Source organism: Struthio camelus, chromosome 17 (assembly GCF_040807025.1).
Source record: "Struthio camelus isolate bStrCam1 chromosome 17, bStrCam1.hap1, whole genome shotgun sequence".
NCBI classification, from domain to species: domain Eukaryota; kingdom Metazoa; phylum Chordata; class Aves; order Struthioniformes; family Struthionidae; genus Struthio; species Struthio camelus.
Genome location: NC_090958.1, coordinates 6,708,187 through 6,734,400, shown reverse-complemented (window position 1 = coordinate 6,734,400; position 26,214 = coordinate 6,708,187). Strand labels below are relative to the sequence as shown.

The following is a 26,214-nucleotide window of genomic DNA, read 5'->3' as shown; positions in this document are numbered from 1 at the left end:
AGCTGTCAGAGCAGCACTAAATTCACAGAGAGCATGTTCAAACAAACACATTACAATAGATAAAGGATCAGATAGTTTGATGTGTCAGACTCCTACCTGGGAGTAGCATGGCAATGCAACTGTAACCAGGCCTGAATTTCATCCTCTGTATGTATATTTTAAAATAGTTCTTTAATAAGTCCCATCCTTCCCCCCCCCCGCCTTCACGTCTTCTTTTATCTATTTCTGCCTAAAGTCACCATCCTGTGTTAGGGCAAAGTTCCTACTGCTGCCAACCCCTCCCCTCCTTTCCCTTGATAACTGAAGCATTTTCAGCCCAATCCGCCTGTGCTCTGCTCTGTGGGTAAGCAGTAACTTGCTCATATAAGAATGTTTACATTTGAATATAAGTACAATTACACCAGCCGATCTAATAGTCTTCTCTGTATATGTTACTGAGTACTTAGGGCCATTTTTTTGAAAGCCATTATGCTTATGTGATTTTCCTCAAAGCCTTTCGAAGGGATTTTGTTTTGACAGGAGGGCATTAAGGGGGTGAAACTGATAGCATAAGTACCACTTACAGACTTTGATCAGCTTGGGTCATAATTCTCTCGGAGAAAGTCTTGTATATATTACAGGAGGAAATTAATTTTATTGCCGCTGTGGCTTTTTTCCCCCCTCCCGGTAACATCACAGCACTCGTGCTCAGATTTTTTTTTTTTTTTTTTTTTTGCAAGCCCCTTGTGCACTGAGCTGAAGCGCAAGCTGAGCTGGCAGCTTAGGCCTTGATGAAAAACCAATTCCTCCTCCCCCAAGAGGAGGCACTGGAAGGAGCCTGTCAACACAGCTTGGGCCCTCATCTCGGACTCTGGACGGATGGCTCTCTTGAAGAGGCAGTGGGAGAGATTTGCAAACCTGTTCCTTCAGATACCCTGGATTTAAATAAATGACCTAGGGATGAGCTACAGCCAAAATATGCAGAGCTGTCTGTAAATTTCCAGAGATAAGCAGGTAACGTGAGCTCACAGATACCTAAGAAGCATTATTTGGGGTGCCCCATTCCCAAGCTAATGATCTGAAAACAGCTTCATGAAAATGGGCTAAATGTTGTATCATGAAATACATTTCTGCACTGATGGCACAAGGAGGAAGGTAAACTTTTGCCTCCAGCCCAGATAGGATGCTAGGGAGAAGAGAAGCAATGTTGACTGCCACTGTAGATTTTAGGGTGCATAGATCTTTTCTCGCAGCTGGCTACAAGTCAGGGTCCCTGCTCGGTGGGTCAGGTCCTGTGCACACACACTGTCTACCCAGCACATGGAGGCAACACCCAACACTGCCTTTGGCACAGGAGCCTGTGGGCCAGTCTAAGATGGCTATCAGCGAACAGGATTACAGCACTTGCCACAAACTCATCTAGAAAGCCGTATGAGCTCAGATGCAAAAGCAGGATAAATAGATGGGGAGAAGAAGCCATGTTCCGTAGGAAGAGTTAAAGTTGATAAGTTGGAGTTCCCTTGTCCAAATGAGTAATATAAAAGAACAGCTCAGCCAATGTGGGAATGGGGTGAGAGCAGAACACATCACACGTCAGAGCTGGTCAAAGAAGAAACAAAGTGGAGGGAAAAAAAGAATTCTGAAAATTTCCCTTTGCATTTTGCCATATTTGTTACCTGACCAGATGGTGTTTCAACTGTCACTTTCTCTCTGTGCCATTCAAAGAGATGAGAGTGCAGGAGAGCATGGACGAGCAGTCTCCGGGTGCTGATAGCCATCTGTGGTTGTCACACCCATCTCACAGCACCCTGTCAGTAGCTAGGAGCTGGCTGCAATCTGTAGCCTGCAGTGGTCAAGGATGTTCCCTCCTTAAAGACAAGCTGATGATGTCAGCCAGAACTGCAGTGGTTTGTGGATTCATTCCCTCCAAAAAATTCTTTTAGCAACCTATAATCTGGTCATCTTCTCCACTGAGGAAGAGAGAAGAACACATGCCCTGGTATTCCCACAGTTTTCTTTGCAGCACATTTCTGCAAGATGTTTGGAGTGGAATTAATCCCACTGAACTTTGGCAATCTAAAAAGTGACATCTAGTCTAAGCCAATGTGTAGTCTCTCACTGCAGTGAGGAGAGAGATGGGCCCCTCAAGAAGGAATCTGTCCACCTTCTTAGCCACCTCGAGAGGTGCCAGCCTTTCACCAAGAGTAGTAGAGGAAGCACAGACAAATAGCTGAAGCAAACACTCACTTTTCCTTTGGCTAGAGCCATAAAGATGCCTACCTTCATGTGGTATCTTTATGGAGATCCTTAAGGAAAGAAGAGCATCATAAAGGAACAAAAGGAAAAGTAAAGGCGAAATAGCTGCATCATGGCAGAACAAAACCCATGCAAGGCAGAAATGGTATGCATCACCTGTGTTGGCCCATTCAGGCCAACTTTGACAGCACTTCAGCCCACCTGAACAGAAACCTCTGCAGACATTGCTCCTCGTGATATTCTAGTCCACATTAGCATCTTCCATCTGGCAATGGGCTACAGCTTAAACGAAGCCTCAGCGAACTTCCGAACCAGTCCCAGCCATGATACATGCACTGGGAGATCCATTGTTAGTGGCAGTAGTAAATATTTGTGGGAGAAAAGTCCTGGGATTCCATCCCATTTGGAGGGTAGATGTGACCTAACTTCAGCTTAGCAGCTATCTAATGGTAATTCAATTCTCACGCATGCAAATTTCACATTAAAGGAGTGCTTTAATTTCTGCCCAGCTTAGCCAGCCAGTCAAATAGAGGGACCCCTGGTCAAGAATCTCCCTGGAAGCATGGCGCTTTTAACAGTATTGAGTCCTTTGACAGGGCAATACACCACCGACTCTGGTACTGAACAGAATAGCCCCTCTTCATCCTTACTGCCAAATCCAAATGGGAATTGAGAGAGGAAATGTTTGTACATAGCTAGTAAAGCTGATTGGAAAATTTTTGTCAAAACAGATTTCCATCAGAAAATGACACCCTGTTGGCTTTGGCAAATTTTTGTTCGGGAACAAAGTGGAGAGAGAAAAAAAAAGGTAAATGTCAGTGTGCCCTTTTGACATTTTCCTCAACGACAAGGATGGGCTTTCTTGCTTAGAAATGACTTTTCCTTGACATTCATTTTCTACATTCAATTCAAAACAAATCAACTTTTCTACCAAAATGGAATTTGTTGACTTCTCTACAGGGTTTTTTCCTTTTTGGAATTTGTATTTTGCAGAAATTCTAGAACACAGGCTTTTTCCCAATTCAGAATGAGATCAGAGGGGAAAAAATAAACCTTCAATTTTTTTCTGGTGATCCAAAGTTTCATTTTTTCACAACACTGAAGCCCTTGTCACCTTGTCACCTGAATTTATCCTTCTTTTGCTTACTCATTCTGGAGTGCCTTGGCCTTCACTGTTCTCTGAATTTTCAGCTCTAGCGCAACCATTTTCTCCTCCTCTTTTCCCACTCCTGAGCCTGGCAGCCCCCTCTCAAAAAGACTTAAAAAAAATTTTTTTTAACTCCATGGTACTACATGCTCAGCTGGAATCCAGCAGATGTGAAGTGTTTACCCTGCAGATTACCAGTTATCTCTATACTTCCAACCTCTCCTCCAGAGTTCAGCTTTGACTCTTAGCCTCAGCGGTGCAGCAGCAGCTCTCCCTGTCCTCTCCCACTGCTGCTCAGGATATGAGTGACTGTATTCACTCATTCTGCCTTCACCCACGCTCCTTTTCTCCATCAAGGACCACTAATCTGCAAGGATGTCTCTCTCTCCTTCTTGAGCAAGGGAAAGAAATGCTGGGAGAAACTTGGGCGTGTCTGCTGTAAAACTAACTCCAGTTTCTTTCATCTCAGGAATTGTCTGGTGAAATGTGAACTAGTTTTTCCCAAAGCTATTGGGAATTTAATTCAAGAGAGCGTAGGATGGATGTGTTTTGCCTAAGCTTAACCATCCACAATTAAGTGTCTCATCTAAGCTGATTGTGTAGCCCTCTTCTACCACCAGCAGAGGCATCTGCAAGGAGAGGGACTCCCCACTCCCTCTCTCTACTGGCTATGAAGGGCACACATCTCACCTTATCAGTCTAACTCACAGCAAAGTTTGCTAAGACACAGCCCACTTCATTTCTTACCTTGGAGTGCAGTTCTGGGCTTGTACCACCTTTAGCAAGCTGGGAACCTGGAACCCTGTTCCATCACCACAGCATTTCTGGAACCCTTCACTGTAAAATAAGGGTAAAGAGGTCTCAAATACACTTTCTTTCCTTATCTGAATCCCTCTGCAGTAAATAAGACTCCCAGCTAGTGAGTATTGACATTGCAAACAAACAGGCTTTGTAATGAGTCTGTAAAATGAGCAAAGTGCTCAAAACTCAGTTTTTTTTTTCAGATACAACCTTCCGATTGAGCTCATTCCAGTTTGTGTTGAAGTTAGTGTCTGTACATTAACACCCAGAGAGCAAAGCCTCTCGGGCAGAGCAGAGGTATGACCTTTACTGTGCCATCCTACACAATCCGGTTTTCAGTCTATGGCTCTTGGACCCTCACGGAGCCATGGACTGCTACAAAGAGATCCATGAGAGATAACTAAGGAAAGAAAGGCTATAATCAGAGGCTTTAAATGCTTGTGCATGGCTCCAGTGGAAATTTTGGGGGGGACCAGACAGGGAAGGAAGGGGTCTGCAACTCAGAAGGAAAAAAAAAAAAGATTAAAAACAGCTATACTAGATGCTTATTTTAAGCCAGCTGAAGCTGATGAAATGTCTCCCTCCTCATCCCCGCATCTCTCCTACATGTGGTGGATTTATCTTGCTTGAAACTATCTAAACGTTCCCACAGGGACTTTTCAGCTCAGGTCTGTTCTCCAGTTAGCAAGCAAGCTTGCAAAACTTAAGGCTGTGCTCAGATTCAGCCTTGCCCAAAAGCGCAGGAGTTTTTGAAGCTGATGCCAAGGATTTCCCTCGGGTTCGCAGCTCATTCAAACAGCTTTAGGGCCAAACTCCAACTGCTTTTCACCACAGGCAAGACCAGGCTCCTTGGAAAGGACTGCCTCTCCCCCGTCGGCAGTCCCGGGGAAACTGGACCACGAAATAGAAATCCGTTTCTGCCACCCTGTCTACTAGCCAGAGAACCAGGGAAACGGCTTCTGAGCTCAGAGCTAAGGGCTGAAGCGTGACCGTAGCAACTCCCAGCTCCTAGTGCCAGCCCTGGGAGCAGCGGATGCCTCCAAGGGAGAACAGGACCTCCCTGGTGTGATGAAACTCAGCTGCCAGGGCAGGAGAAAGCACTTTAGATAAGAGGCCACTGGACGAGGGAGCAAGCATTTTGTATATTTGATGCTGCCAGTAACAAATCTCCAAGGGTCCCTCTGGACCAAGCTCGAGTTTGGAGAACCATGAGCTCCTCCACCTCTGTCCCTCCAGATGGACAGCTCTCAGCTCAGGTGGCTCGTGCTGCACTTATCAGCTCATCCATGTTGGCCTCTTCTAGGGAAGGTGTTCCCCACCTCCGCCACAGCCTCTGACACTGTGCCCAGTGAGGCTTGCCAAGCCAGAGAAATTGAAGCTAACAATTTATTGATAACATCAAGTGACACTTGAGTTTCTCCATGGACCCAAGCGCTCCTGCCTGGAAGGACACGGGCAGTAGGGAGGGAGGGATGTTTTCTGAAGTCCCACCTGGCTTCGCATGTCTCTTCCGGCTGCTTCCAGGATCAGTCATTTAGGAAGACTGATATCCCCCTGGCACGCTGGTGGCCCTGCTCTGCCCTCCCTTGCTATGCTGGGGGGCGAGGCATGGCTTCCTGCAGTGACCTTCTTGGGGCTCCACAGGGAGCGGGTGCTGCCCCAATGGAGGAAGAAACCCCAGGCTGCCCGTGCAGTCACCTTTCAGCATAGCCTTTCTTGGCTTGTTTCTTGCTGAAAGAGAAGAAAGAGGAGGAATGGAGCTGAACAAGTATTTAAAAAGACACACACACTTACTTGGTAGGTCAAATCTTCAGCTGCTATAAATTAGTCTAGACCTTGCAGATCCTACCAAGATGGTCTAGCCCTAAACACTAATCAAAATATTATTTATAGTAAAATCAAAACTTTTTCAAATAGTCATTCTTGTAATGTAAAAATTGCACAATTCCAGCCATTATGAAAGGAAAATTGATGGCAAGAAGCTGTGTTGCCCATACTCTGTGTCTCAGATAAAAAGCAGTTGATGGTGGTGTCCAAGCACAAAGTTGCAGGGAACCCTCTGCACAAGTTCAGAGGCATGGCAGGGGCACGGAGAGGAGCGGGCATTGAATTTAGTGGTTGTCGTGATAACAGTGGCATGGCTAACTGACCTGCACAGTGGCAGTTCCGGAAAACGGGCAGCATTTATTCTGGCTAACCGAAAAATAAAACAATGTCGGGGGAGGGCTGAATAACATATATATATGTGTGTGTGTATAAATACACACACACACATACACACACATACATATATAAAAGACGTAAGGAAATTCTTGAATGGAAAAATCCATTTGTTTCCCAAAATTAAAACATTTTGTTCAGGAAAATCTCTGCGTCCAAAATGCAAAAGTTTATTCTGAAAAGGTTTTGATTCTTTCAGAATCATTCTTGCATGCTTGACCCAAACAGTTCAATAAGGTAAAAATCCAAGCTTTCTCAATATGGACAACGCAATTTCATACTTTTTTTTTTTTTTTTTTGCACCAAGAGGCAGACCTTGTAGAGTATATCTATGTATTTATAAGCAGGGGAATAAAGAATGAGTGGATGGGTTGACCAGCCTGGAGCTGCTAGTCTCTCTCCAGCAGCTGTAGCAAGGGTCTCAACACCCATCAGAGATGGCATGCTTTCTCTCCAGGCACCTGCGGGAGATACATCTGTCAGGGAGCAGCAGGAGCAGGACTGCCCACAAAAGGGGACAACCTGGGAGCCAGGGGCAACCCCTCACCAACAGAGTACTATCCTGCAGAGCCTGAACACAGCAGGGTGCTGGTAACAGGGTCCCTTGACAGCCCCAGACAAGACGAGTGATGAACCAGGTCCAGGGTCCACCCCAGAGCAGAAGGAGACAGGGCGAGAGGCAGGACTGGAGACAAAGCTACAACACACATACAAGGTGTCCATCCAGGAGATAGGGCTGCAGACAAGCTACCTACAGTATAGGTCCAAGAGCCGTCCAGGAGGCAAGGCCAGAGACAGGCACACCTACAACGTAGCCTCAGGAAGGGTGCAAACGCAGAGGTCTATGTCTAAATAGAACTGCTGGGCCCATGGGCAGAAGGGTGGTGGAGGCTCCAGGTGAGGCTGCTCAGGGCAGTTAAGGCCAATGAGGGCCTTCAAGACCCTGACAGAGTCCCACCCCTGCTGAGCTCAAGGGAGCTACACTTCTCAGAGCAGAGAAAAGGGATGGGGGTCTAATGGGGGTCTAACCTAGGGCCATCAACAGCAACAGCAGGATGTTCAAAGCCACCTGCTTTTAACTGCTCCCACTGTGGCACCTGCACTAGCCAGGAAATGGCTGGTGGGACATGCACTGGGGATCCTGGATCAGGGCTGGAAAATCCCACTAAGGAAAGAATCAGCTTCAAAGGACAGCAAGGACCTGAATGAGTCCCATCACCCAGGCCTGCAAGTCAGGCTGATAGGGATGAGATAGAAGGATCTGATACGGTGGCTCTTTTGAATGTTGACACATAGGACAGACACACCATTTCTGCCCTCCTCACCTTGCTTCAACCCACACAGAAAAAAAAAGTGTTTTTTCACGGTTATATACATACCTGTGACTTGCTCACCTGCTTCACCTGTACCAGTTTTGGGTGTTCAAGGAACATCACTTCAAGGAGAGATCTCTCCCTTGGAGATCTCCTTTCCTACCAATTGACTGACAATATTGGTTACAATCCCTAGCCATCAAACCATCTCTTTGCTTCCCAGGTTCACAAAGATGCGTTGTTGGTGCCTGCACAGCAGAAAAGAAAAATTTAGCTATCATCCGGGTATGTGGAAGACAAGAGCTGAATGCACATTCTGGAGGACGAATGAACTTTGAAGATACATGAAGGCTCATGCAGCTTGAGATTTTTATTGTTGTTACTCTGCCTCATATTTCCTTAAGACCTGCAGAGCAAAGCTAGTTGCCAGTAGCAGGGAGGGGAGGGGGGAAATCTGAAACACTATCTGCTGATTCCTGAACCGCCAGACATGAGGGCAGTTTCCAAGAACACATTGACGTATTGTACAGCAGAGGGAGGCCTTCAGAGCACGCTTTGACTTCATGCCAGGCCTAGGCAGTGTGCTGCTTTGTATTAATTTGTGTAACTTCATGAATAAACTGTGCTTGGCTTGTATATGAATTTTAAATGAATTGTTAACACATTTTTATGAATGGGGGAGGAGGTGCGAGCTGGGGAAGCTGACTGTTTGTTGTTTAAAGCAGAGGAAATCAATCATGGTTTTTCGCAAAATAAAACTTTATTGAGCTGTAATAAACAGATACTTCTAAAAAACATTTAAAACCACATAAAAACTAAGTGGAAGGTGCTTGACTGCTTCAGCATGAATTGCAGGTCAGTTAATGCATATCTGTATTAAATCTCCTCATTTTTTCCTGGAAGAAGGAAAATGCATTAATATGCTACATTGGTGCCTTCGTGGCGGGTGGAACATGAATGAACGGCCCAGTGCTTGGGGTCACAGAAAGAACCCATGCAGCGGCTCCTGGGTACCAGTCTGGCAATGTTTTGACCCAGAATGCTTTGCTGTGCCAAAAGCTGTCAACTGGACTTCATCAGGCAGAAATACACCCCCAGCCTGAGCTTCCTGCTTCCATTCCTCTCCTCCCTTTCTTCTAGGGACTTCCAAACTCTTAGGATGGTTGGGAAACACATCCTCCCACATCTATTTCTTCATCCTTCTTTTAGCTGTGGTGAAGGCAATCTTGCTTAAGATTATGGCAGGGTAGCACAGAAAACAAAAGTGGGAAAATTCTGGGTTTTTCCTTTACGGATCTGAATCAAGTTGGCTTTAGTTAAAGGCAGAAGAGCAGCTCCCACTATGGTGAGCCTCTCTCTCCTGCTGTCTGCTGTCATCTGGAAAGAAGGGTCACAAAGCCAGAGAAAAGACATGACACCATCACACAGCTAAGGGGACATCCCTTGTGTGGCCTTCCCACACGATGTGAAATGACTCCTTTTCCCTGTCACATGGCCTCTTTTGAACCTCAGGAACAAAAAACTTCAGATGTAAGTGGGGGTGCAAGAGGGACAGAGAAGAAAAATGTGCAGGTCCACGTGGTCTCCCAGGCTCTGGCTACTTCACGGCAAGCAGGTCTCCAGCCTCCAGTGATTATGTAAGACAAGACTAAATAATAGAGACTAAAAAGGAGATCTGAACTGAGAGAAACCTCAGGTGGAAAAAGTTCATGTTTCTGTCTATTCCTGCAAGCTGAGATCTTCAAAGCCAAACACTTCCAGTCAGGAGACAAGCCAGTTCTGTCATTTTCTCCCTTGAAATCCAAGTCTTTCATCCTGGAATAGGAAAAACAGTCTGAAAAACCAATGGGCTGGATAGTGGTGCTGCCATTACATGCTTGTGTTACAGTGCTGTTCATAAAAGGTCCTGTAGACTGAATGACTGCTTTCAAGGATTATTTAATTTTTTCCATCTTTTCTAGGTCTCAATTCGAACATGTGACTCTGGCCAATGCATTGATAGATGTTGCTAAAAATGCTAGCCATCCGCCTTCCAGAATATATGTATTTTGGAATGTTTCTGAATTACTTCTAATATTGTACTTCTCCCTTGCCTGGGATCACCAATGTTTGTTGTTAAAATAAAGAGATTACTTCAAAAGGCAGTTCCCTGGCCCATGCGCTTTGGCTGCCATGTTGTGGGGACTGAGGGCAGAAGAGAAGTTTTCAAAGCTCTTGAACAGAGAGGGGAAAATACAAAAGAAGTAGTTCCTTCAGCTGCAGAAGCAGTAAAGCTGGTTTCCTGTGCTTTTGTGTCTCGTGGCTACAGTCTCTGATGTCCCATAAAGCAAAAGCTCTGACTGGCACGTTGCCTGGGGTTGGATCATTTTATAGCATCTCCATCCTGCATGTATTCCTGATGTTTTTTCCTTTGATGGGAGCAGAAGAGTTCCTTCCTCATCACCCAGGCAATACCGCTCCTCCAGAGTGTATCCCAGCATGGCAGCATCAAATTAATTTCTTCATCTCACCTTGTGCTAAACATCAAAGTCAGAGGTTAAACTGAGAATTACGCAGACACCTTCCAAATTAAGGGTAAAAAGGCAGCTCTTCTAACGTGCGATTCATCCATTCCTACCTGAAGAATGTCCCTTGAGGTGAACTGAATTGCCCTAGGAAAGGGTTTCTTTTTCTCCCCCAAGTACAGATGGGGCTTAAAAGATCAGCTTAAACTAAAAGCCAAACTTTCAGATCACAGAAGTGAGATGAAATGAACACCACCTCATCTACAAGAAATCTGCAGCCAAACTTGCGTTGTCCATAGTCACACAGAGACCAGGAAGTCCTGGAGCGCTTCCTGAACCAGAGACACAAGGTTTATTTGCGACTTTTGTCCTCATTGCACCTGCAGATGGGGAGGAAGAACAGCATCTTTAGCCCTGCTATGCGGATTTTTAAAACGTGGGGAAACAAGTCTAAATGAGTGGGTAAGAGAATTCAAAGGTGGGTCCAGAACATTTGTTGTGTAGGGACTGGCACAAGGTGGGATTGTGGTTTGTCCGAGTATAGGAAATGCAGCATCATTCAGCAGAATGGAGCTCATAAAGAACCTGAGCTCTTCTGGGAGACAATTAGACTTGTCTAGCATAAACTCAGGGTATTCCTGATGGAATGCAAAACAAAGGGTGGATCAGAGATATGCTGACACCAGACAAGTCTTACCAGCAAAGTATTGATTGTGGAGATTGGGATTTGCTACTTTTCTACTTACCTTCACTGCCCCATCACACAAAACTAGACGAAAACATTGACAAACTCTTGAAGTCAATGGAACTGAGATGTCAACACCACTAAGACACAAAGCCAAGATTCATTTGTAACAGCACAACACTCAAGGGGTAGAGAAGGAAGAGTTCCAGCAGCCCCTAAACTGCAAGACTGGATTGTAAAAACCATCATGTGAAAGAAAAAAATATATAAATAATAAGAAAGAGTAAAGGTGGGGTTCTCATTATGTGGTTTCTGAGCCTGTAAGATGTCTCATTTTCTGGCTATTCTTTGCAAATATGCGTGTTAGAAATTTGCTTTATTTTAAGAAAATGAAAGCTCAAGTAATCACATGGCTTCGGGAGCCAGGGCTCTAAGGAAAGCATGAAATCACAGAATCACAGAATCACAGAATCGTTTAGGTTGGAAGGGACCTCTGGAGATCATCTCGTCCAACCTCCCTGCTCAAGCAGGGTCACCTAGAGCATATTGCCCAGGATCACGTCCAGACGGCTTTTGAATATCTCCAGCGAAGGAGACTCCACCACCTCTCTGGGCAACCTGTTCCAATGCTCTGTCACCCTCACAGTGAAGAAGTTTTTTCTCAGATTCAGATGGAACTTCCTGTGGTTCAGTTTGTACCCGTTGCCTCTTGTCCTGTTGCTGGGCACCACGGAGAAGACACTGGCCTCATCCTCTTGACACTCCCCCTTCAGATACTTGTACACGTTGATGAGATCGCCTCTCAATCTTCTCTTCTCCAGGCTGAACAGGCCCAGCTCTTGCAGTCTTTCTTCATAGGAGAGATGCTCCAGCCCTCTAATCATCTTGGTAGCCCTCCGCTGGACTCTCTCCAGGAGTGCCATGTCTCTCTTGTACTGGGGAGCCCAGAACTGGACACAGTACTCCAGGTGAGGCCTCACCAGGGCTGAATAGAGGGGCAGGATCACCTCCCTCGACCTGCTGGCAACACTCTGCCTAATGCACCCTAGGATCCCATTGGCCTTCTTGGCCACAAGGGCACACTGCTGGCTCATGTTTAACTTGTTGTCCACCAGCACTCCCAGGTCCTTCTCGGCAGGGCTACTTTCCAACAGGTCAGTCCCCAGCCTGTACTCTCGAAATATTTCGAGAGTTGGCAATGCTGGCTTTGGAAAAGGAGTGAATCATGGTGTCTTTTTGGCCTCCTGCATAGGGGAGGGAGATTAGTGCAGCCGCTGCAGAGCGGCGGCGAGTTTGCTCAGAGGGGTCTTGTGGCTGGAGGCCCACTGGCCATCTCCCCAACGTCCCTGTGTACAGCTATGCTCCCGGCTGTGGCCTGGGAAGCGAAAGCCAGGCTTCCCTTCAGTCACCCGCCTGGGGTAGCTGAAGCAATAAAAACACAGCAGCCTGGGCTAGGAGGAGGGAGATGAGGGAGACGCTGGGCTTGCAGGTCCAAGCTGGGTGCAACATCTACCTCAGGCCTGGGAGCACTGGCTGGAAGGAAGCCAGCGAACTACAAGCCTGGGCAAAAGCTTTGAAACACTGAATCGCTCGTTCTTTAAGGGGATGCGAACAGACCCAGACTCACCCTGCCCGACGGTAGGGGAGCTTAAAGGGTCCCCAGCTTCCCTCTGAGGGTAAGAAAGAGAGGGTGTCTGAGCCCATACAAGACCTCAGTCACTCTCTAGGGGCTTTTGTCTCTCATCACAAGCTGTAGCAGGCATCCACCAAGACTAGGACCCTCATATAAGAGCTCCCTTACGTACATTACATTACCTGGCGCACATGGAGGGTCTGCCACCTTCTCACTGGCTCTCACTAGACTCCTCAGTGGTTTGGTTGTTAGCCTGGGAGGAAGAAGATCCACCTCCACCACTTTGTGTCAAGCTTCAAACAGGTCCTCAGGAAACTCAGGGTGCCTCAGTCTCCCCATCTGTTAGCCAGGGAGCAGAGAGCAGTTCTTAGGTAGAAAGGGGTACAAGGAGGATCAAAACATTAAACACAGGCAGCACAGTGCAGGAGGGCGTATGTTATGCCTTTCTTGAAGAATACAATCAATATTTTAGCAGTCTCAAGACTGATTTGCTGTTTTTCTTGTACCTAACATTCTTCCAGCCTATCACCTCCCCAGTCACCCCCCACCCCACCATCTGCTTTGTCCTTCAAATATCCCAGGGCCCAGTGCTTTTTAGTCAAGTTACTTTTTCAAACCGAGTCCCTTCAAACCGAAGTGCAAAAACACCCTCAATTCACCTGCACGCTGCTTGGAGAGGAGCAGCCAAAGGTCATCCCCAGAGTCACATTGTGGTTTCTACCCAGGATCTCCCTGCAGCAGAGGAAGGACCGACCCTTGTCGTCTTGCACTCTCAGTACCTGTGTCCCCCAGGGAGTCACTGTCTCTGCCTGCCCCACCCAGCTTGCTTTGCTTTTACTGTGGGTGGGATAGAGGGTTGCCTAAACCCCCTTTCCATGGCCACACCTACCTACCAGCATATTTCTGCCCTGCCAGCCTTAGCCTGCCAGGTGAAGCAGTAGCTGATGTCAGCCCGCTAGCCAGGGGCTCTGCAGCCTCAGTAAGCACTAGGGAGGAAAGGCAAGCAATATGTATTTTCTAACAAACCTTCAGTTCAATGAGATGCTCATCAGCTAGGCCAGGCATCTCGGAGGACTTACACCAGGAAGCCTCTGACTAGCAGAGATGATCTCTTGGTTGGTGGCAATGGGATGGGAAGCAACACTGAGAGAAGAGGCAGGGAGAAACCACTAGTTTCTGAAGCTGCATGTTTAAGAAGTATAAGCAGCCAGGCAAACAGCCAGAGCCTCTGAATCCATGTGCCACTGTGGACACAGATGTGATGTCCTGGGCAACAGCTGGAGTGCTCCCTGGGCACCCAGTTCCCTGAAGCCATGCTGTGGTTCATCTTAAGGAAACATGGGGCAGCTCATTGCAAGAATTGCTTCCAGCCAACCAGGGGCATGGGCTAATAAGCTCCCTATTGATTTCTCACTGCTCACCCTCCCAGCAGAGGGAGTTTGAGAGATACTTCTGCATTGATCCAACCCATTGTTTCCATAATGGGGATTTTGCTAGATGAAATTCACATTTAAAACTAAAAAAAAAAAATTAAAAAGGTAGTTTTCAGACGTGCTGAAGCTCCTGCTGCTCTAAGGAGCGAGCAGTGGCAACATGACAAAGAAGCGATCCTCTTTCCTTTGAAGGCCAAGCAAGCAGAGCGACAGCTTCACTTCACCTCTCTGTTACACCCAATGTCATTACTGACGCTGATCTGCATCATCTTGAATTCTTCATCGACCCTATTGCAGTGCATGGCCAAGATCCCATGACTTCACTGGTGCAGGATCAAGTCCAACCCCCTCTTTGCACTACTTGTGTGATCAGCTTGGGTGTCTTTGCTAGACTTGACTGTAAATAACTTGGGATGGGGACCTCTCAGAGGATAAGAGGCTCACAGTTTAAGATGTGGCTTCCTCTGAGTGTATAGACAAGCACTTGCAGGGTTGTCTGGCTCCCCTAGGACACCACAGAGCCCTCGTGACTCCAGTAGGTCTCCTGCAGGTGGAAGAATATCTTCCCAGCAGAGCTAGTGGCTGGATCAGGGTTCGAGTAACAAGTTCAGAGAAGAGAGACAGACCCCTACAAAGGGCAATACATCCCACCCAAAGAGATAGGCCTAGAAGAAGGGGCTACGTTTTCCCAGGAGGTATCTCTCTCCCTTGACCAGAGAGAGCCTGCACAGCTAACACAAGTTAGATTATTTAATCTGGGTCCTAAGCAGCCCACCTTCAAAGTCATATAATTCATACAGACATTCTTCACCTAAATTAGTTTTTTCCATGGCTGCCATTAAATTGTCTGCATAGGATGGAGAGAGACTATTATTGTTTGACTTACAGAATCCCACAGATTCTGACTTACAGAATCCCTTCATAGAGCAACTGAAGACACTAATAACTCCATCTAATTACTGAGGAAGTGATCCTTGTTAAGGGGATGGCAAATACACTGCTATTATTTACGTCACCTGCTTTGCTCTCCTCAACACTCAAGCAAGCTCCACTTGCTTTCTTCAGCAAGCACATTTCATTTTTCATTTCCCACTGTCATCCTCTTCCCCACCTCATTCAGAAACTTCATCCACTCGTTCTGTCAAAGCCTGTCTCTTTCTGCTACCTCGCAATATAAATCACCATTAATTATGCTAGTAAAATCCTCTAAATCACTCATTGTCCTCATTATTATTATTTATCTTAGCCTGAAGGTGACGTATGCAAACACAAGCTCTTCTGTTCCCCTAGTAAGGATCTTAATGGGCTTACTGCCTTGACAGCCCAACTGCAACACCTTACGCAGAGTTTCCTAACAGGGCTGTGCCTGCCTGGATCAGTGTTTCTTGGTTTGAAGTCATCGGCTTCCCTGCCGCATGATTCATGGCCTGGTCTAACTGCTCCCATTCATGGGAGCCGTCAGGAAGAAGCACTTAGTGGCACATTTCCTTGCGAGCATCAGGTGCACTTTGGGACCGCTCCTTGTCGCATCTCCAAAAGCTTTGCAGCTTTGCAGTGTGCAGACTGCGCAGGGCCCTGGCCTGGGGGAAGGTGGAGGGGGCTCTGCATGGGATGGCCTAATTAACACCTGCATCCTCAAACGTGAGCAAGGGAGGTCAGAGACAACTTTTGTCTGGAATTTTCAGAGTGGTTAAATTTGCAAGTGTTAATAATTTTTTTCCACCTCTGGGTGATCTCATAAAATGAGGCCATTAAAGTCCTGTAACTCTGGACTGTGCAGCAAAAACAGTGCATGTAAATGAACAAACAATCTAGCCTCTTTCCTCCCCTACATCCCCTCATTGGGGAAGATGAATGCAAGAAATAAACTGAAACTAAAAAAGCTGGAAACCAGCTCAAGCTCCTGGAATCATCCCAAGTCTAGTGCAGAAGTCGAAGTGGGAGTTTCTGGTTTGGAGAGGGTCTTTCATTCTCAAACTGCGATGGCACCGATATCATGCAGCCTAAAAAGCCAGCTCTCTCCTTCTCAAATGCCAGCCAAATGGCATCTCTCTACCCCGGAGTCTCTGTAAGTTTTATTTTCCAGTCTGCCTCCCTCCGTGCCTTGGCAGGACACGAGCAGCCTTGACGGTGCGAGCTGACCTCCCACCCCTCCGGAGCAATAATGCATCCGAGTATCGATCCTCACACTTGTCACTCCGGATTGAGGTGCCACTGCTAAATCCCTAACCTTTCGCTGTGCCTGGCTTCTGTAAACTCCCACTCTCTCCTAACGCCGACGCAGCAAACATGATGTCCGACAGCCTATTAGCGGGAGAACAGCCTGTCCCCTGTCAAAACACACGAGGTGCCAAGGTCCCCGTGGGAAGGCCAGCGTCTGCTGGCCCACCGCCCCGTGCCAGCGGCCTTGGAGCACTGCAGCGGCACCGCTAATCCCACCAGCGTAATGAAATCTGCAGGAAGCAGCAGCTCCGGCAGCAGCTGGGCAGTCCGCCCCAGCTGAAAAGACGACCCCCTGGCTAGCAGAGGGAGGCGGAAAGGTGAGCACCGTCCACTTTCTGGCATCACGATCCACTCGCCTTGAGACGGAAAGGGGAGCGTGCCACCCTTCCTCCCACCAGCCCTCCTCCTCATCCAGCAGGAGGAAAAGAGGATGTTTTCAGGGCGGGACGTGTGCAAGGGAGCTGATTTGAGGCTCATGCTATATGAATTTCAAAGAGCGCAGAGATCAAGGGGCTGATTTTCTCCTGTTTCATGTTACAGAATTATTTGTGAGCATAAAAGCTTTCAAATGAGATAAGGAATATTTTTATAATTTGTTTCAGGGAAAATGATGCAGAGAGGTGGAGGCAGGTCACGAACCCAAAGCAATTTACTTCTAGTAGGCACTCAGAAAACCCACAACCACTTAAAGCAGTCATTAATTATTTCATTGACGACATGATCATGTCCGATTTCTCAAATAGCCTTTCTTTCACCCCAGGCTCTTGGCCAAACCTCCATCGGGGCAGTCCCTGCAGTCAGATTGCTCATGACAGTCGGTCTAAGGTTGGGCAAACGCCTTTGCATGGCCCTACCTTCACCAAGTCTTGGCTTACCCTATGGAGGGTTAAACTCTGTTATAGTTCAAGCTCCTTTACTATATTCTCCCAGGCTCAGCTCCCCTTGGAGCTTTCCCAACTGCCTTCCTTCTGGGATGAAATACACCAGGTTTGATCTCAATCCCAAATTGATTTTTTCCATGATTCATAAGGAATTATACTGTCCCTGTGTGCATCACTCAGCTCCCTCCAGTAATAACTTTTGAAATCCACTGGTCCTTTTCAATCAGGTTTGACAGAAAAAGCCTCAAAAGCATTAAAAGTTTGCTAAGATTCATGGCTGTAGGCAGCTACGTAGAGGAGAAACGCTGTACTACTGCCCTCGCTGCGAGAGAGGCCGCGGCGTGAGCTCAGCAAGGCTGCTCGATGCCGGGAAACGCACATTCGAGGGAGATATTTGAAAGGCCCCAAACTCAGGAAATGTCTCGATCAGAGCTCACACCTTATTAGCCACGTGATAATCCAGCCGCGAGACACAAAGCCACAGGAAACAAAGCCCCAGAAGTTCTACTCCCTGCTGATCAACTTTGGCTAAGAAAAACAAAAAAATACATGTAAAATCCATTCAGCCTTCTGTAAACCAGAGGCCTCTGGAGCAGGCACATCAGAGACCTTCTGCCCTAAGAGAGATGTGCGTCGTGAGGGTTAGGAAACACAAACACCATTGCACTGCATTAAAAGAGAGAGGGGTTAAAAGACGACAAAGGGGATTTCAGCCCCGATCTAGAATTTTAGGCGCCAGGTCCATTTTAATGAGACTGAGGGGCTACAAACCTTAAACAAACTCCACTTGCTTCAGGATGGCCTGGGTTTAAGAGCAGTTTTCCCCTGGATTATTTGTTCTGGTTTTATGCTGTTTCTATAAACGTTATTGCAAGACCAATAAAAACCTTGAATTCATATCAGAACCCCACTGGTCTGCCTGCAGAAGATCACCTTTGTTTCCATGTCAGCGACATGCAGGTGGTAAACTATGTTTTATTAATTTGATCTTGATTAAGGCTAAATTACTTTTTTTGGCTGCAGTTTTATTTTGAAGTTAAACAAGCAGAAATTCAATCACAGGGAACCATTCTGAAATGCATTTTTTTTTAAATACAAATAATCCAGCAAACCCAACAAAGAAGAAAACCCAAACAATTTGTTTTGCTATTTTAAAGCAAAAGGCTTTAATTGCAGTTTAGTTTAGTTTAAAATGTCTTTCCATTTTCTTTGAAAATAATTCTTAAGGTTCTTGAATTGAAATTAAATCTCCATTTCACATTGCATAGAGCACTTTTTGGCCTGAAAACATTGCAGCTTGTTTTCTAATTCCTCCAAAAATACAGCTTTACTGCTGTTAATTTTTCTGTGAACTGAACTGTTTTCTTGCCTTAACCCTGCCCCAAAGCGCTAACAAATTCAAAGGCCCAGGCTAAATAGGAAGCTCTGGTAGACACTCTTGGGTGGCCAAGCTGCTGGCCCAAGCAGGGATTTGAAGTTCTGCTTTAAATGCTTCTTGTTCTTCTACCTGATATGTATGCATATAAAAATATTGTTAACGAGAGGGAGAGAGAACTCGTACTGGCCTTTTTATGCAACGTATTACTAATATGAGGAGGCTTAGGAGTCACGAGCTGTGACCTCTTCTATGGCACCAGCCTGCAAGCAAGTCAGAGCGTTCACTAAACTGGCAGACGCAGCCAGAAATTCCCTCCGATTTGCTATTCAGACCACTTGATTCCTCCCGCTTCCTTTTTATTATGTTTAATGATCCCTGACATGCATTTGGCAGCCTCCTCAGAGATAATCAGGTTGTAGTGCTTGAGACCAGCTCCACTCAGATAAAGGGAAGGGGAAAAAAAAAAAAAAGAGTGATAAAAACCAGGGGTGTATTTGCAGATCAGAGGCTGAGCAGTGGAGAGCACATTGCGTTTTTTACTTTTGATCAGAAGAGAACGCACGTTGCTTATTAGTGCTGCAATACAGGCAGTCACAAGGTTTTCTATATCAATTGCCGAGGTGGGTTGAGAATGAGATCCTGCAGCCCTGTCCATAAGACTCTGTTCCTTCCCTGGTGTACTGGGTGCATTGTTCCTATTTTCTATTCTCACAGATATTTCATAGCACAAAAAATACCAAATACCTTGCATCTTAATGGAGGTCAAGTCTTTTGCAGCTACCCTTCAAATCACGGCCTTCCCAACAGTTAAACCTGAAAAAAGTTAAAAAAAATTTTTAAAAAGCACCCCCCTTCTCCCCCCAAGGAAAAAAAAAATTCAGAAAACTTAGAGGGAAGGAAGGGGGGAAAAAAAGCTCAGCAACCACACAAACCTGACAAAATCCGCCAAAGATGGTGGACCTGCAGAGATCCCTGCTCAGACCAAACAATGCGCAAACTCTATTGATTTCATTACACCTCTGCTGCCTGACCCATTAAGCACGGCTCACTGGCAAGGTGGTAAGATATTCAAGTTGCACTTTGTTACATCCTGAGACAACTCTTGCACCTGGAGATGTTCAACATCTCCCCAGCTTTTAAATTTTCTTAGCTTAGCAGCAAGTTCACAAAGGAAATGCACATAAGACTCTGAGTGAGAGGCTATTAGGAGGAAACCCTGATGAAGTTGAAGGGTTTTTGAAGACAGGAGACCCAAGAGGGATTTGTTCATAACCCAGTTTGAAAAAAGCTGCATCCAGTCTGTGTCTAAACTCATAAGGATTGATACCGTGGGTGAGTTAATAGCTGGGAATTATTTGCCCAGCTTTGGCCATCAGCTATTCGATGTGCTGTCAGCTGGTCTCAGGGCACATGTGTAGGGAGTGGGAAGGGACAGGCACTTCAGAAGGTCTTTCTTCCCACCCCAAAATTGCAGCCCAGTTGGAAGGATGCAGGACAGAGGGGTTACTCTTTGGAGGTACTGATCACTCTCCGCTGACTATGAATGGAGCCTGGACAACTGGAAATCTGGTTTGTAGACAAGGAGAGTTAGTTGAGAAGAATCACTCTCGTCAAGCACGGCCAGCACTGTCTCACATCCCACAGTGACTGGTTCCAGATGCGCTCCCAGACTTAAGAGATCCATCCGCATTGGAGCACATCGACAGGCTGCATGTCAGACCCTTTCCTTACAGGGCAAAGAGGCACAAGTACGGTCCTTTCTGGGGACAATTCAGGACTGATTTGCCCTGGCACTTCTCCAGAGATGTTTTCTTCCCACAAAGAACTAGCTCATTTTTTTGCCAATATCTCGCCCACATGCTCCAAGATCTTTTTGTCCCTTTTCTCCAGGAAGCCAAGAAGCCCAGAAAGCTGGACTTTCTCTGCCCCCCTGCACAAGTGCAGGGCAAGGGGCTATCCACTGCTTCCCCAGCAAGTGCACATGCCTGCACGGAGAGGCATTAAACTGAGCTGGGGTCTGGGCTCTGACCAACACTAAGGTGATACCCTACCACCATGAGCATTTCCAATCACTTGGCAGGCCAAAAGTCTTCCACCTTTATCTTTGGCAAGACATCCAGGAAACCCAGACTAATGTCCGTAAGCCTCAAAACCTCCCAAATACAGTTCTTGGGGAAAAAAGAGGAAGGATATAGGGAAAAGCCAACCATAGGCTCACCCACCGACACCCCATTGGAGCCAAGCTTCCTAACCCCTGGGTGCATACTCAACCGGACCCATCATGGCATCTCTCAGAGGCCAACTGACAGGTCTCTGCAAAAGGATACTCCTGAGTTTTGCACAGGCTTGATTAGGACTGAAATAACAGAAAATGCTGCAGATCAGCAGGGAGTCTCTGAGGCAGAAGGAAAGCCTGACAGGCACAGGTCTAGCCTAAGTTTAGAGTCCTGCCTTTGTATCCAGGGTTGACTTGAAACCTAATCCAATTCTGCTATCCTGGAACCTCCAAGGGCAATAAATCAGGGCCTGATCAGCACAGTGGTGAAAACTTCACTGGAGAAAACTCCTCCACATGGGAAAATATTTTGGAAATACCTGCCTTAAACCTGCAGTAGGTCCCAAATCTTGCAACGGGAGAAAGTCTGTCTTTCCCAATTTTCTTCCCAAGCCTCCCTATACACTTTCCAACATGCAGCACTTTTTCCTGGAAGATTATTAGGTCAGTGGTTTTCCATATAGTTCATAATTCACCCTCATGGGTCAAGGCACAGATTTTTTTATCTCAACTCTGAGATCCCGTCAGCCTAGGAGCTTAAGTGTTGATTATTCATAACGGATGTGCCTTACACAGTTGATGTTTCAGCTTGATCCAGTTTCCTATCCAAAGTGAATTGCAACCACTAGTTTTTTGTTTTTTGTTTTTTTTTTTTTTAAAGAAAATAAGCATTTCTTCTGTGGCAACAACCCAATCCTTTCAGGTGCTGGGTACCTCATAGAAGGTGCTGGCTAAGTCTGAACAAAAGCAATAGGCCAAATCCTGAAAAATTTACCTCTGATAACAGTTAAATTGCTACTAACTTCAAAGAAAATTTTATACGAGTGGGAGCTACTTAATAACTGGAGTCCACCTGTAACTCAGCTTTGCCAGTGTACCTCCCAGGGAATCCCGCTTACTGCGGAGAGGTGACAAGGGTGTTTTGGTTTATTCCTCAGGAAGCAGAAGTTAAGTAGTATGTTATGGAAGGTGTTTATCACTGTCCAGGATGAGACACTTTGTAGGAGCAGATTTTTCCAGGTAGATTTCAGATATTTCCTTGTTCTTCCCTATCTGGAAGTCCACAAGTCTCTTATTCTTTCAGTATTTTGGAATTTCCATTTCTAGCCTCACCTAAAATACCCTAAAATACTAGAACTTCTACAGCTTGATGCTAAGGTCAGCTGCTGGTTTGCATGTAGTTTAGCACAACACAGCTCCCCAACCCAACTCCGACTTGTCACTTAGCCCACTTAAAACACACAAGGGGTAAGAGGGAATCCACTGATTTTGTGACACCTGCTGTAATCCACACTGGAATGCTCCTGAAAAGACGCAGGAGAAATTCTTAAGATATATTTCCCCTCAAACCACAATATATTCCATATGCTCAGAAACTAGAGCAGAAGGAAGCTGGTACATTCAGTTACCTCTGGTAAATGTATCACTCCCAACAAGGGGATAGCGGGGGGGGGGGGGGGGGGGGCTTATCTACCTTTTCTCTGACTTTACAGCTGGAAGAAATTTACAGCCAAATGCACACTCCCATTACAAAGGGGGGATAAGTGCTCCCCAAAAGTCCTTACAAGGCCCTGTTGTTATCCGAGAATCAGGGGCTTCGGTTTGCCTTTATTGCTGGCCACCACGAATCTGCACCAAAGGACTCCTGCTGGCATCTGCTCTTTGTAGACACAACCAGGCAAGTATCTCCAGCAAAGGACCGTGCTTGCTGCTCTTTCTGAAATAACACTCATCTTGCTGGCAAATACATTGACAAATTTTGGGTTATTGGGCAGCATACATCTTTCTGGAGAAGGCTGACCATACACCTTTTTATCCATGACCAAGTGTCTTTTGTCTGCGTGCTGCAAAACCACTTTCTGCCTGGGAGCTTTCAATTCCTGTAGGTGCTTCTGCCTCCTGTTGCACGTTAGCTGTGTAGCTAGAAAGTTCCTCTTTGCACAAGTGTAGAAGTAAACATACCAGGGACCCAAACATCTATCTGTTTTGTGGCTTCCTTAGGATCTCACTGTTGAGCAGGGAGCATTTTATATCTGAAATTCATCTTCTCTTTTTGACCCAGACAAACCAGGAGCCACCAAATACTCAGCTACAATTCTGTCTTCTGGAATTTTGATAGGCATTAAAAATTAAATGTTATAGTCCTTTTAATTACTTACCATTCAGCAGCTCTACTTAATCTTCAGTTTTTAAAGTTACCACCGAGCTCTTAAAATCCTGCCTTCTGCAGCCTAGAGGGTGAGCGCAATGGCAGCAGGGAGCTCTGCCCAGGTGATCAAAGCTGAGCATGTGTTTAAGAGCAGTTGTTAAATGGGATCCTAGGGAAGGGAGCAAGACAATTTCAGAGCCCAGTTGGCATCACCTGTTCCCAAAACTAACCTCAGGTAAAACAACAGCCTCACTAAACTACACACTGTTTAAAATGCTTTTATCTTATCACCTAATCTGTGTTTTTTAAATAAAGGACAGCACTAAAAGTGATGAAACCAAAGGAGAATAAAGGCCCTTTATCAGCTGGTAGATTTTACATGTGCTGTTTTTCCTTCAGAATAAATATTTCTGCATTTTTTTTTTTTCCAGCTACATAAAAATATCTCATTGCTGACAAGGAACTCTAGAATAACAAACTTTGTGTATACCTGTGTGTGCACCCGGCCCGCAATTCACCAAAAAAAAAAAAAGCGTTCACAGTTAAACCCAGCTTTGCAACCTACGGCTTCTGAAAGCTAAGTATAAAAACGAGGGGTGGTCATAATAGAAGAAAAGAGAGTCCATGAGGAAGCAGATGTAAAACTCAGGCTTTCAATACACTCTAGCAAATAACCAGTGAAAGAATAATGACTTGAAAGATGCCGGGCCAAACTCTTTGCTGGCATAACTCCATCAAAGTCAGTGGAGATGGGCCAGCAGCGGATGTTTCCCACTTCGTCAGTTGAATGTGAAGAGTTTATTTTCCAACTCACCCTCCTCTTATTTAAATTCCCTGTCATTGATCAATGGGTGTCCCAAAGATGCTGAGTGGAGAAATCTGTCGCTTACAGAACTGGTACTTTGCTGAATAAAAACAAAAGGTCTCCAGTCTGGAAATGGCAAAGATATTTCTTCAAGTAGCTGCCAAAAAAAGATAAAAGCAAAAGCATAAGCTACAGGCTGCGCTTGCTGAGGGACACTGCCAATTTTTAAAACGATAATCCCAGTAGATACAGTATTATGCGACAAAAGTCCCGTCGCGGAAATACTGCCAATTTTTTAAAGATTGGCATGTAATCTCTTGGCAATAGTACAAGTCCAACTGTGCTTTTGTTTTCAGTTATTGCAGCCACTAATAACATCTTTGCATACACTACAGCCACAACATACGGTCTGAAGAAGGTTAATTTACTCTTCAATTAATAGTCAATGGCATGCAAATCCAAACAAATCTAGTATGGACTGAACCAACAGCCTAAAAGTCATTGATATTAGAGCTGAAATATGATGAGGAGGGGAACATTTGCCAAGTGCCTGACTCCCATTTCAATTTGATGTTCTTTCCAGAACAGCTGATAAAGGAAACAACAGGTTAAATCCAGTTTTATCTCAGCAAAACTCCTCCTAGGTTTTTGCGGATGAAATTTTACAGGGTGTGCAAATAGGTTTTGAGGACTTGGGACCCTAAAAAAGGAGGTAAGGCAGGATTTTCCCAGGCAAGAGAACATAGTCTCATGAACCATGCAGCACCTGCAAACGCACCGAGGTGAAAACGGGCAGTGGGAGCAAAGGGAGCGCGGGCACACCGGTGGGAGGCGAGATGCGATGGGAGGCTGGTGGGGAAGAAGCCAAGAAGGGGATCTGGGAATGGCTGTGAAAACAGCAAAACACTGATGGGTCACTCAAATCCGAATAAAGAAAGAAAAACTCTTGCTCTTATTATTTATAAGTAAAATGTTCAAAGTTCAGTCACAAATATATATATATATATATAGCTATTACAGTACTATTGCAATACAGAGGATGACCCTGTGTAGATGGACACTTTTTATCCAGAATGTATGAATCAAGGAAACAATAACAGACGAAATTGCTGTTCGTCAGCACCAGCGCGGCACCGGCGTCCCTCTGCTCGCTCCGGCGGTCCGGCCAGGCCTGCCCCGCTCCGCCAAGGGCAGCGACCCAGAGCCCCGCAACCCTCACGGCCGAACCGCAGATGGTCGGGTGGGATTGCTCACCTGTCGTTTTGCTTTGCTGCAAGCCCTTTTACAAGCGGGCAGGGCTGGGCAGCGAGAGCTCAGCTTTGACCCAGTGCCCCCCGCGGAGGGGAAGGAGGAAATAAGCCCCTACCTCTCTGCGCGTCGCGCGGTGCTTCTGCCTTACAGCGAAGCAGCAGGAGTTGGGGAGCAAGTGAGCATAAGGTCACTGGGTTTTGCAGGCGGTGGCTCTGCTGGCAGGGGGAGGGGACGGGCAGGCGCGGGAATGTCTCTGGCCTGCCCAGCTCTAGCATTTCCTGGGCCTTTTGTAATGATGTAGTTGTCCGGGGTTGCTCGGCTTTAATGAATCAATTTATGTCCGGTTTGCTAATCGCATCGGAGAGGTACGGAGCTGCCTCTGGCTGCAGTCTCTCACTCTGAAGATGGATATTTTCCATCCTGGTTAATGGGAAATGAACTGGGTGAGATTGTTTATACCACCTAGCCACTCCGCGTTCCCAGGTGTTTGCGGAGGAACGTGGCACGGAGTCCCCAATGGGCCGTGGAAGTCCATAAAGTCAGAGCACCCAATTCACCTGCTGTAGTTAAAATAGCTTGTCTCCAGTGTGTTAAAGAAAGGCTCCGTCAGTGAGAGGGTGACCTCACGAAAGAACCCCTGTCCCTTTCCTGAACCACATGACACTGGACAATTTTGCTTTTCGTCAAGCCCCAACTTCTGGAGTCCTGTAATTACAGGGTGACTCAGCTTTAATGAAAAAAGAAACAGAAGAAAAGGGGAATGGCTCAAAGTCTCCTGGCTGGGGAGGCTGGAACAATGTGAGCCTATGGAGCATCATCAGTTGAAAGCAACTAAAAATATCCCCTGCTGCTGCTACTATCATTATTATTGATAATAACAATCAAAACATTTTAAGGTGCTTTCATGATCTGGGGCCATGCCAAATTATAAGTTCTGAATGCTTGAATTTGTGCTGTATGGATGAGGCAGGAGGGAGCGACAGCAACAAACCCTGCACCCGGAAGGAGCAGGTGTCGGTCATCCTAACTGGAGATTTCAGCAGTCCTTGTCCTCAAGGGGGGAACTGAGGCAGAATGATGTCCCCAAATGCAGGTTCTGTCACTTAAAAGGATTGTCTGAGTAGCTGCTAATCTAGGACATGAAACGTAGCATCAGAAGGGTCAGCAGAGAGCTGTGCTATCTGTCTGACCTTGCAGAGGGACACGGGGAGGGGACGAGAGCCCATGCACGTGCTTGGCTGCAAACAGGAGTCTCAGCAGAGATGGCCCCTCTGCCACGCA

The 26,214-nt window shown here is 46.3% G+C and overlaps 1 long non-coding RNA gene across 1 annotated transcript; it reads right to left on the bottom strand.

Annotated features, from left to right (window-relative positions):
- Positions 1 to 8,462: 8,462 nt before the first annotated feature.
- LOC138061373 (uncharacterized) lies at positions 8,463 to 23,058 on the bottom strand. Its single transcript, XR_011135059.1, has 4 exons — positions 22,888 to 23,058; positions 19,198 to 19,266; positions 12,721 to 12,877; positions 8,463 to 10,600 (listed from the first exon to the last, which is right to left on the bottom strand). It is a non-coding gene; the product is annotated as an uncharacterized lncRNA (long non-coding RNA).
- Between the last annotated feature and the right edge of the window lie 3,156 nt (positions 23,059 to 26,214).